At 34.8% G+C, this 12,431-nt stretch overlaps 1 protein-coding gene across 3 annotated transcripts in view; it reads left to right on the top strand.

Annotated features, from left to right (window-relative positions):
- IMMP2L (inner mitochondrial membrane peptidase subunit 2) overlaps positions 1–12,431 on the top strand; it is a 443,311-nt gene that overhangs the window by 310,644 nt on the left and 120,236 nt on the right. The gene's annotated exons all lie outside the window — the stretch shown is intronic.

The following is a 12,431-nucleotide window of genomic DNA, read 5'->3' on the forward strand; positions in this document are numbered from 1 at the left end:
AGCCAGTTTGGGACTTACAACGAACTATCACAAATTAAATGAATTTGTAATCAATTATATTTAACAAAATAAGTGTGACCTATAAGAAGTTGAAGTTTGTGAAACCAAAACATTTTTCAAAAGGCAACACCAAACACACTGATGGTTTATAAATTGCAAAAAGAACAAGTCAAAACAACTGTTACTTCTATGTGGGATAGAACTAGATATGTTTCTATAACAAAAGTCATGAAGGAACAATTTGTTAAATACTGTTCAAGGTTACATAATAAATGAGATTCAGCAATATCAAGAATTTTCTTCATAATGGAAAGAAGTTTTCATCTCTCTGATGTACAGGGGAGAAAATGACCCAACCCTTCCAGAGTCATGAAGACCTCTTTTTTTTATTGAAGGTAGAATACAAGCATTTTATGGTAATACAGTGGTACCTCGGATACGAACACCTCTACTAATGAACTTTTCGGGTTACGACCAGCTCTGGCCGCAAAAATTTACCTCGATGTGCGAACTCCGCCTCGGGGTACGGTCATTTTTCCGCCCTGACACGTCCGCAGCCATTTTTCCGCCCCTGACACATGTTCCGCGGCCGTTCTCCCGCCACGCCGCGCTGCGCCCGGCCGTTCTCACGCCACACCACGCGGCGCCCGGCCATTCTCCCACCGCGCCACGTGGCGCCCGGCTGTTCTCCCGTGGCACCCAGCTGTTCTCACGCGGCGCCCGGCTGTTCTCCCACCACGCCACGCCTGGCCGGTCTCCCACCGCGCCGCGCCCGGCCATTCTCCTACCACGCTGCGCCCAGCCTTTTTCCCGCCGCGCCGCACCCGGCCGTTCTCCCACTCCTGACGCGTGGTCCGCAGACGCCAGAACGATTAACGGTAATTACATTGAACCTTATGGGAAAATTTGCTTCGGGGTGCGACCAAATTCGGAGGGCGGAACGGATTAACCAGATTTACATTGAACCCTATGGGGAAATTTGTGTCGGGTTACGACCAACTCAGGATATGCCCAGAGTCACGGAATGCATTAAGTTCGTATCCCGAGGTACCACTGTATGTGTAAAGAGAATAATTTTTTGGACTGAATTAATAGATCATGACCAAACTAGAGAGACAATATCAGACATGAGAGGCAATATCAGATATATTGAGTGTTACTGATAATATATATTAGAACAACAAGAAGGTAACTATGATCTTTCTTGATATGGAGAAAGATTTTGATAATTTTGAATGATCTCTTTAATGCTTATAAAGAAGATGCATTTTGGCTCTATCATTTTACTTGTGAAGAAGATGCATTTTGGCTCTATCATTTTACTTGTGCTGTGGAATCTTCTCCTCCCTGAGGTGAGGTTGGCTTCATCATTGTTGAGCTTCCGGAGGTCCCTTAAGACTTGGTTATGCCAGCAAGCCTGGGGACCCCAGAGAATGGGAGAATTAGTGAGGTGGCTCCCTTATTTTTAACATCCTTTTATTCTGTTTTATTTTGCTTTTTATATTTTTAATGTATTTATTGACTGTGTTTAGCTTTGTTGTAAGCTGCCCATAATCGCCTGTGGTGAGATGGGCACTATATAAATTGGTTTAATAAATAAATAAATAAATTTATAAAAAGCAAGAAACTAAGTCCTTAGTAATTTTTCTTTGTTTATTTCATTCACAAAAATGTACTATAACAAAGGGACAATACAGAGCTGTTTCCTTTTTCCTTCTGTATCCTTATTGGCAAAGAAGATGCATCAAGAAAACATTTCAGAAATTAAATTAGTAACTCAGGAATATAAATTGAAATTATATACTGATGATGTGTATTTAGCGCTACTCAGTCAAAGCACTGTTTATAATTAATAACAGAATATATACAGCAGTATCGTTGGTGTCAGGATATTTGATCAATAAGTATAAAACTCAAATGTTGAAATGGAACTTATACAAGTTCCAAGGAATATTTATATAACATTATGGGGTTTAATATCACTATTAAAAAGGTTAAATACCTGGAAATTTACTTGAAAAAAATAAGTAAAGACCTATTTAAAAATAGCTATCCACAAATGTGGAAAAATATGATGGCAGATTTTTTTTTTTTTTAAATAGAGAAAGTTAACATTGTCTTATGTTAGGAAGAATTGCAGGCATTAAAATGAACATTCTACCAAGGATTACTCTTTTCCGTTGCAAATTATTCTAATATAAATCAAAAATGAGGTATTAAATGGCTGGCAGAGAAGAGTAACAGATTTTATGGTTTAATGACAGATTGAGGATTAAATTTAAGTTACTACAGGATTCAAAAGACCAATGCCATCTGGCAGATAATATAAATTCTAATTTATATTATCAAGTAGGTTTTTAACTTGGATTACAGTTAGTATTGTATCACCCCATGTTTACATTACCTCCATTGAGGGAAGAGGACTCTCAGATGGACTGCCCAAGTATCTTTGGACTGATAGAAATGGAAATAGAGAAGCTATGCAGTAAAAAACTGCATATTAAAAGTTTGAGATAAATAAAGGAAAAGTATCAGCCCAGCCTTATGAATTTTCATGAAGAGGAAAGCACAGAGCAATGGTTAGAAATACCTTAATAGTTTTTATATCTTGAAATAAGCAGTATAATTTTAAAGGAACTACATAAACAATGAGGACCACTTAAAGTCTTGACTGAATTTGAAAACCTTATAATGTTTGCAGAATTTGCTGGACCTTATTTGTAAATTGTTGGTGAAGTATGAATCAAAAACCAAATAAGTTAAAGACTATATGATTAAATGCAGAATATTAGAGAAAATTGATATAACATGTTTTACCACTGGCACATTACTCCAATTTGATTGCTTAAATGGACAGTTCATTCTCTAAAAATAGTTGGAAATGTAAAAATTGGGTTCGGTCATTTTTCTATATTTGGTGGCAATGTTGTAAAGTTCAACAATTTTGGAAGTTGTCATTCTCCTACTTTTCTAAGCCATACAATCCAGCTACAATTTCCACTCTCATGTTTCAACTTTGGCATTCCAGCACATCTTTTTTCCATGTTCTGTCAATTTCAAATTAAATTAGATCATAAAACTCATCAACCTCTTCTTCTGCATCAGTGGTTGGAGCATAAACTTGGATGGTCGTCATATTAAAGGGTTGTCCACGAAGTCTAATTAATATTATTCAGTTGCTGGTTGCATTGTATCCAAGTACTGTTCTTGCTATAACCTTCCTAGTCATAAAAGCAACACTGTTCCTTCTTTGTTTTTTGTGTCCTGAATATAATCTTCTGACTCAAAGTGTCCGATCCCAGTCCATCTCAGTTCACAGATCCCTAAGATATTAGTTTGTAGTGGTTTCATTTTATCTTTCACTGTTGAGTTTTCCCATGTTCATGCTTCTAGGTTCCATGTTCTCACTGTAATTCTGTCTTTGTAGCCTTGAATTTTCTTTTCATGTACGGCAACATATTCAACTAAACATCCTGAAGGGTTTAGTCTAGCCACATCATAAACACTATCAGTCCTCTGAAAGATCCTTGATGCTCTCGCAGCTTGGCTATTTGCTTCCAGATGTTTCATTACCTGACTAGGTAACATCATCAGTGCTAGTGAGTGTGGGATTTGCTCCTGTTTATATACAGTAGCTTGGCCTGCTCAGCTCTTCCTCAATAGCATGTTTAATGCCATCTGACTTGAGGGGACTATCACCTCGCATTATATTATCAATCAATTTATATTTTCTATCCATGTAGTTTACTTGGTTAAAAATACAGGAATGGTTTACCATTGCCTTCTGCACAGTATGAAATGATGCTTTTGTCGCTAAAGTGATCATCTGCCTCCATCATCTTCCTATATTGCACCAAAAGAGGTGCCTGCTTGTTTTAACTGGCAGCTTGGATAACCTTCATGCCTGGGTTGACCTGCTGGGAACACAGACTCTTCGCATTCACTTCTGGCAGTCTTTGCTCATTCCTCCCAGGAACACCCCCACTATAATGGGCAGCACAGCAGGATTTGTGGAGAGGGGTAGTTGGCCTAAGTATACTGCATCCTTAACCCCAACTTCAGGGTTGTCAAATTTGTGTCCATTAATTCTGTAAAATGTATATTTGGATTGTGTGAATAAAATGCATTCTTATTTAAAGTGGATTTTAATTTGAGGTTACTTTTTCTTTCAAACATGATAGGATATTTTGTATGGATTTATGCTAAAAATCGTAGCATAATTTGATCTTCACTCCATTTTGCAGAGTGATATCATAATTAAAAATACCATGTAATTACTACTTTTTGTTTTATGTTACTCTTGGTGTTCTAGTTTCTTTGGAGGAAGAAAGCTCTGAAAATTTGCCTTGATATGATAGAACAAAACAAATGACACCTTCGACTGCTATTTCATAAAAATAGCATTTGCTACTAAGCAGGGTGTCATTTAATTTGTACTCTTTTTTTAAAAGAAAACATCCATTATATTTAATTCATGTTCTCATATTACCACTTTCACTAAGGTTTTCCTTCAAATATCAGTGAAAGTTTTAAATTCTACCATTCTGTCATTTAATACCTTCATATATCTGTTTTATTATTATTTTTAATTACCCTCTTTTGTTTTGTATGTTGCAAGTATTGGCTGCACTTCTTGTGCAAAACCCTGTTTGTAGGTGATTTTAGTTTTTCCATTTACAAAATTTGCTGCTTGAGAGCTATCTTCCAATTATCCATTTCAGCTTTTCCTGGAATGGTAAGCATGTTTATGAGAGAAAAGTCACATAAAAGTCACTATACTGTGATGAATTGTCCTCTAAAGGACCTAAATTGGTTTTGGCTTTGTCAAGGCATCTGTTGTGGTTGACCAGTTTAATATTCAGTGGAACAAGTGCCATTTGAAGGTTATTGAATTAGTTGTAGCTTTTAGGGGTGGTCAAGTTAATCTTTTGTTTTGAGTACGTGCTAACTCTTACCAAGTGTTTAAATCAAATTGATGCAAATGTACAAATACCAGATTCTAAAACAGCTACTGCTCAATTCCGCTAATCTTAAATTAAGTTTATTAAGAACTGATAAGTTATGAAGTGCTTTGGAAGATGCTCAAGATCATATTCTGAAGAAAGGGACTTTCAAGGCAGGACATAACTTGGACCATGGAAGCTACCACAAAACCATTATTTGACTTGAGAAATTACAGTGGGACCACAATAAATAAATTTGTTTCAAAAATATTGTTAGAACTGATATGTCAGTGTTTTTGCCTTGTAACTTTTCAATAGCAAATGTTTTAATTATGCAGAAATACACAGTAACTGAAGGTTATGTCCATTTCATGGCATAAAACAAAAACATTGGCGTTTGGACCTTTTTCTCAGGCCACATTTCTTTATCAGTGGTCTTTCCCTTCTTTCCAAGCCACGCCCTTATCTGAAGATACTCCCATGATCAGTTCTCTTGCTTGCCTTTTCCTGTATCCTATTCAGAATTTATGGCTTTCTTGTTCCTCTGAAAGAATATGGAATTCTATATTCCATGACCTTATCGTATTATATAAATAATTTAGATGAGTATGTATGACTTGGTTTCATTTTCATTCTTCCAGTGAAGTCAGAGGACAAAAAGATTTTGTTTGAAAGTTTCACTGCCAGGGCTGCAAGAGAAAATATATTTTATAATTTGTTTTAATTGTATTCTTTCTAAGTATTTTAATTTATAATTAGTTTTAAGTACCTGCTTACATCAGGATAAAGTGTGTGTGTGTGTAAAATTATTTACTATTATATTCTGATGTTTAGACTGTTTTAATGTTCTACTGTTTTAAATCACTTGTAATCCACCCAGAAAATTATCTTTTGCAAGCTGATTATAATATATAATTTAATGTAATAGAGTACTATACAATATAATATTTATGCTCCCAAATCCAGGAAGTCTGAAGCAAAATACAATAGAACCACAAAACAATCTGCTTGTATTCCCACATAATTCCAGTAGGAACCAGTTTTAATTAGGGACTTTTAGCTCTCGCTCAAATTTAGCCCATCCTGTAAATTCATCCTGGGAGATCAGCAGTGCAAGGAAAGGAATGGGGCCCCAGAGCTATGGCTTTCTGGGAACAGCCCCACATTATTGAATACCTTCTTCCCTGAGGTACTGGAAGTCCCCCATCTTGCTTTGCATAAGGTGATAAAACGATAGTATTCCACTGGGCTTTTGGCAATAAGATTTGCATCCTAATTGTATTAAGGATTTGGTTCTTTCTTTCTGCAACAGGATTGTTAATAAGACTTGTTCTATGGATCAGATTTCTTTGTTCCAGCCACATTTTCTTCTCTTGCTTTATTCTTTCATACCTTAACTTTGCTGAGCCCTTAAGAAGTAATAGGCTAGTTATAGGTCAATCCGTAACCTGAGAGATTTACATCATTTTTACTTTTAAGTGCATAACTGAGTTGTGGATAAGGCTATTAATCTTATTTCAGTTGTAATCAAATAAAGATTGGATGGAGAGGTATAGCTCATATTTTATGAGGAGTTCTGAGATCGAGTTCTACATTCTGTGCATTTATAATAAAATTGAAAAGAACAAAACTTAATTTCTGCATAGTCTGTTTAGTTCCTTTGAAGACTTTTTCAGTAGCTTACAAAAAGAGCCCTGCACATGAATGGAAAAGACATCCATGTATATGCATGCTGTTTCCCAATGAACTTATCTGTGGAGAGTGGAGTATGTGGATTATACAAGAAGAACCCCAGAATATGTTCACGATAATACTTATTTTATTCTCTGCTTTGCTACTTCTCTTAAATAATATTTTGTTCCAAACAGATATTATGTACTTGAATAATACCTGGTGTTGATTTTGACTGAGTGTAGAATGTAAATCAAAACACGAACAGGCTTCCAAAAAACATGGAAGGAAACATGTTTTGGTGTTAAACAATTTGGCATTTTGGTTAATGGCATCAAAAATCAATGAGATGCAGGATTCTCTCCCTTTTTTCTGGCTGAAGAACGTCAAATTACATACAGTTTTCCAGTCAAAATGACCTTCCATGAAATTATTTTCTTCCTGAATTGTTCCAATCTAATTCTCATTTAATGGTAAATAGGGCAATCATAGCTAGATTGTAAATATCTGGAAAATCACTGGTTGACAGCAAAGAGTATCAGAGACCATTACAGATCAGTAAAGAAATACAGAATGCTGTATCGTCTTCCACATGTTACAGTTGTCTGAGAGCAGTGTTTATCAACCTTTTTTTAATCATGGACCATTAAATAGATGTTTGGAAAATGTTTAATTAAACAAACAACCCCTCCCTATATCTTTTATTCTAATAGCGTGAAAGCTCCATCTCTGACTGAACAAGATCATGCTTATAGATGCATTTTCAGCACCTCTATTTTCAGCAGCATTTTAAAACTAAACATTGTACTAAAACATATAATTCAAAATTAAATATTTATTTACCAACTTCCTGGGGAAGATGGTGGACTGAAGACAACTCCATGTAAAGCCGAGCCGACATCTGCAGACTTTATTAAGGAGCCAATTATCCTCTCTGGATAAAAGAGAGATGGCAAGATTGGCCAAGCTGTTTCTCCTTATGATTGCTCCTCTTCCTCATGGAGAGACCGCAAGACAGCGATCTCAGGTGGAGAGTGGGGAAATCAGGAGATGGGGGAATTCTCATAATTGCTCAAGCCGCAAATGGAGCCTTTTTTAAAAGGACACTAAGTTTGTACATTACTCTTGCTAACTACCTTCTAATTGCCTATTAACTGCTTCAGAGAAGTTAGACACCTGCAAAGTGACAAAACTGGAAATAACCAGTGAGTGCTTTCAATCCTTAATATAAGAGCATGAAGATTTATTTTTATAAATTTTAAGAACTTAAACAGCAAAAAACAAGACAAGGTTTTGGCTGTAGAAAGTTTTTAAACAAATTAAGAGCTCAGAAAGTGTTGGAAATTGGACTTTGAATATTAAGATTCTGAAATTACTGTTAAAGAATAATTGCATGTTTGTGGGAAAGAGAAATTGTTTTTGAGACTGACGATATAATAAGACAAGTAATTTAAACTGGCATTTAGAGATATCTTTGAGGAACTGAATCAGGATATTGAATCAATTATATCAGCTATGTTGTGTTTTTCTGAGAACAGTTTGTTCTTAGAAGATGTTATAGAATAAGATATGCAGCAATACTTACCCAAGGGAAACATGGATGAGAATCTGAACAGGAACTTTTCACCAGACATAAAGAAAAAAATTGGATGAGAATTTGAAAATTAAGGAAATAAAAATGACAATCCTAGAGAGCAATTGGAATAATTTCTTTTTATTGAGTCACAAGAAAGATTGTTTAAAGTACTGAATAAAGTTCCAACAAAGGTCAACTACCATCTGAATGGATTACAGAGAAAGATTGTTCTGTGTAGAAGAAAAAAGGAATATAAAATTGGTTTATTCGACCAAGGATAAAATTGAACATGTTATTCTGACTGGTTCTTTTTGGATTTGCAGATATCTGAACTGGAAAAAATGTGGTACACTAGATTTGTTTATACTTAATAAGTTTAAGTTCTTTTCTTTATTGTTATTTTATGTATTTTAATTTCATAGTACTCAAATTGGCTTGTATTTAATCGTCTTTTTACTTAAGTAAGGAAATTTGATCTTGTTTTTAAAGGAGAAACTATATGTCTCTCATATACTAAATTTCAGTCTTTTGTGGATTTGCTTATAGTTTAGAGTTCAGATATGGAATGTTTATCAGAATGAGATACATTGTTATTTAGGGTAAAAATGCTGTGTATGGACCTTGTCTTTTATAAAGAAGAAATGGTCTCTTTTTGTTATGTTAAACCTTTCTTTTACTTTGTTTTATATTGGAATATTGGGACCATTTTATGCCTTTTAAATGGGATTTTGTTTTAACTAAGAGTGGAGATGTGGAATGTTGAATATATATTAACTAATGTTAATATTATAGAGCTCTGTTTGGACTTCTTGCTGAGAATTGGATGGGAGAAGAGGTTACTTATTTGATTTGCCTATTGTTAACAGATGGGTTATGGGATGAAGAGTTGTATATTGGCTAAATAAGAAGCAGTGAATAGATTATGGAATTGTTTATACTTGTCATGATGAGGGGTAGGAGGTTGCCTTTTTAGTGGGGAGGGGGTTTTGTTTCATTTTCTTACAATTTTTCCTTTTTTTTCACTTCTATTCTTTTACTGTTCTATCTAAAACTCTTAATAAAATTATTGACAAAAACCCTTAAATTAAGTATTTATTTCCCATTTGAATTAACTATGAACTAATAATAGCACAAAGCTACTGGACAAGAACAGTACTAAGGCAAGCGGATCTTCAAGTAAATGAAATTCCATTTGTAGATACTTATTTTCCTATTTTCTGTTCATGGAGAGGGGCAGAGTAAGCAACTACATTAGGTATAAAATTTGTCATTATCAGTCTTATTAAATTTAGTACTCCTATAGTGTATTATCACTATAGTACTCCTATAGTATATTATCACACATCAGTTTTCAGTGATCCATTGAATGATCCATTTTATGGATCATATGAGTAGTGATGAAGGCAGAAGATAAATTAGTGAGTTGCTACAGTCTGGCCAGCTGACTGGCTATAAACATGAAGAGAAGGTGGGCTGAGTTAGGAAGCAATGAATGTGGGAAGGTGGGATCTAAGTTGGGAAGCAGTTCTGATCTGTTGACTCTTGGTGAACATGTGGAAACAACAGCCTGAGACAGCAAATGGCTCTGTACAGTTGATTGATGGTGAATGTGGGGAAATCAAGGACTGAATTAGTAAGCATCTCTGTTTGCCAATTGATGGTGCTCTGGTGGTGAATATCATGAGGTGGCCAGCTGAGCTGATGAACAGGTTCTGGCTACTGAATACAGAGAGGGTGCAGTAGACTACCTGGGGGCCTTCCACAGTTCATTGCTGATCCATAGGGGAGCTTGAAAATCACTGCCCTAAAGTTAAATCATGTGCTTTATATGCACACTCACACAAATCCATCCAACCTATGGCTTAGCGAGAGTTGAAAAATACTAAATGCCTGTAGACTTTCAGTCAGTAAAGGTGATGCTGAGTAGATAGATCAATATTCTGAATTAAAGCATTTTAAATGTTTGTTTTAGGCATAAAAATTGGTCTCCTAGATATTGGTTTATTCTTTCTAGTATTTTCAGATAAGACCTTTTCTAGAATGCTCTGAAATTTCAGAAAACTCTGGCATATTTCAGATGCTTACTTGCCAAAAATCTACCCAGTCTTTTCAGTAATCAGCTTTCCTCCCATTTGCCTTCAAGTCCCTTTTCCTTTTCTTATCTCAGAACTTCTTTCCAGCTACTGTCATCCAATTCTGGCTGTACCATTACGCAGACTAAAACAGCTGCCTCAGGCAGAGTGTGTGTGTCATAAAATGGAACCAAATTATTAATCTTTTATTTTATGTGACTCATTTGTTATTGTCAGGAGGGATGGTGGTTCCAAAGCAGGAGGGTTTTTGTACCTTTCATTACACCTTATCAGCATAAATATATTGTCGTAAAGATATGTTAGATTCATAATTTGCTAGAGCTTCTAGGTTCTTACTGAGATTTCAGGAGACATCCCCAATTACATTTCCCATGGATTTTTGGTACTTGAAACTTCTGGTTGATAAGGTTAATAGAAATAATGAAGGTTTAAGGAGAACTATCCTGATGTTGCTGTTGGTATACAAGTTTTCATAAAGGGTTGTTGTCATGTAGAAAATAGGAGGCCGGAGTATTAGGTATATTCACCACCTTGAGTCATATATATAAAAAGGCAGGATAAATAATAAGAATTGAGCAGCATGTTAACAACACTAGCCATGTTCAATTTCAGAAAGACTTTATTTAGCTCAGACCTATATAGCCTATAGATAAAAGAGAAAAACAGGCAATGGTAAAGAACCAACTGTGCACGTTAGCATTTCAAGTAAATTGGTAGGTAATAGAGAAGAATCATCTCAAGCTTGCAAAATTTTTTTAATCTGTCAGATTGAATTATTGAGACTAACAAGATCAGATGCTGATATGTCTTCATAGAAGCACTCATCTGACGAAAATTTTAATTATAATGGCTATGTTGGCCATTCCCATTGGGAAGGCTAGTTAATTGAAAGATCTATAGAATTATCAAATGAGTGTGTGTTACACACAGTATTTGTTAGGCAACAACAAATGCTGCTGCAGTGTAAAAAAAGAATGCATACATTTGTATTCATTTTCTGGTGTTGCAAAGAGTATTGACAATAATTAAATTCAGTATTTCCTTTATTCAGTTTGCAAAATAATCTACAGGAACATTTTTCATGCTGTAAATTTAAAAAATCATGTTGATATACACTAGAAACTTAAAAAATAATTCACTTAGAGCCGCTTTTGCCTACATTGTCTAAGTTCTTTTAAAAAATATTTTTGCTCACAGCTGGAATAATAATCATTTCTGTTTTATTTTGAGCTCATATTCCTTTATATTTGTGAATAGGAGTTATCTCTGCATTTCAAGGTGTATTTATTCACCACCCATATTTGTATTTTAAAATGAGCTTTTCATAAACATTTCTTAATGATGCTGCACTTGAACAATGAAAGGCTGTCTATTTTCAGCTGTATAATCCATTTTGGGAATTCTGAATTTTTGGTTAGTGTGTGTGTGTGTGTGTGTGTGTGTGTAGTGAGAATTGGCATGTTCTATTTTTTGTCATTGGGTCAATTGTTTTGTCTGTTTTTATTCTATTGACACCCAAAACAATACTTTATGTTGGGCAATATATTCCTCCAGCAGGTTCACATGAAAAGGATATGTGGGACACAAAATACTTCTTGTTATAACACAATAAGGATTGCTTTAACATTCACCTTTTTCTGATTTTAATCCAGATCTGTTTCCCCTTTTTATATATAAAGAATTTCTTTTTTACTCACTATCCAATCAATTACAGAAAGGATGGAATGAGAAACAGATATTTTCCACTATTTTAAAAATGTATGTTATTAATGATTTGTACTCCAAATATTCAGCAACAGTAGTCTCTTTATGCTGAAGAGATGTTAATAGAGCATTATAGCTAACAAATTATGTACATAAGTAATGAAATTAAAAAATATAGTTCCCATGGCAACTATAACTGTTTCTCAATGCACGTGTCTATTAACCTTCAGTATCACAAAAATTATCTAAGATTATTTAAGGGGAAAGGACTGTTCTCGCTATAAAATCTTGCTATAAAATTAAACATGATGGGACTCTCTTCTGAATAAATACGCATAAGATTACACTGCATAAGACTATACTACACTCCTTATGCATCTAAGTCTTTATCATCCAAGCCTCTTTTTCTCTGTGCTTCTTTTTAACTATGATGAATTTTACTTG

This window comes from Python bivittatus, unplaced genomic scaffold (assembly GCF_059951505.1).
Source record: "Python bivittatus isolate LINGU-HERP-01145 unplaced genomic scaffold, Pbiv_v1 ctg000330_np1212, whole genome shotgun sequence".
NCBI lineage: Eukaryota > Metazoa > Chordata > Lepidosauria > Squamata > Pythonidae > Python > Python bivittatus.